This window comes from Eimeria mitis, genomic scaffold (assembly GCF_000499745.2).
Source record: "Eimeria mitis Houghton genomic scaffold, Emh_scaff3326, whole genome shotgun sequence".
Taxonomy (NCBI): Eukaryota; Apicomplexa; class Conoidasida; order Eucoccidiorida; family Eimeriidae; genus Eimeria; species Eimeria mitis.
Window position 1 is genome coordinate 5555 of NW_013571665.1, and position 382 is coordinate 5936.

Below are 382 nucleotides of genomic sequence, written 5' to 3' on the forward strand. Positions count from 1 at the left end.
CTACATCAATAGAGGGTTTAGTAACCCTAGCTTGCAGGGTTCTAGGGTTTAGGGTTTAGGGTTTAGGGTTTAGGGTTTAGGGTTTAGCTGGGGCGGCATGCGGGGTTTTAGGGTTTAGGGTTTAGGTGCGTTGATACTGAATACAGCCCATCCCTTCTCATCCAGCAGAGACCGCTAGGGTTTAGGGTTTAGGGTTTAGGGTTTAGGGTTTAGGGTTTAGGGTTGCATACTACAGGGAATGGCTGCTGCTGTGAGGGGTGTTTGTATTGAGCTGCTCTAGGGTTAGTATTTTATATATAAAATATAAATATTTTATATATAAATATTTTATATATATTATATTAATATTTTATATATATATATATATATATATATATATATA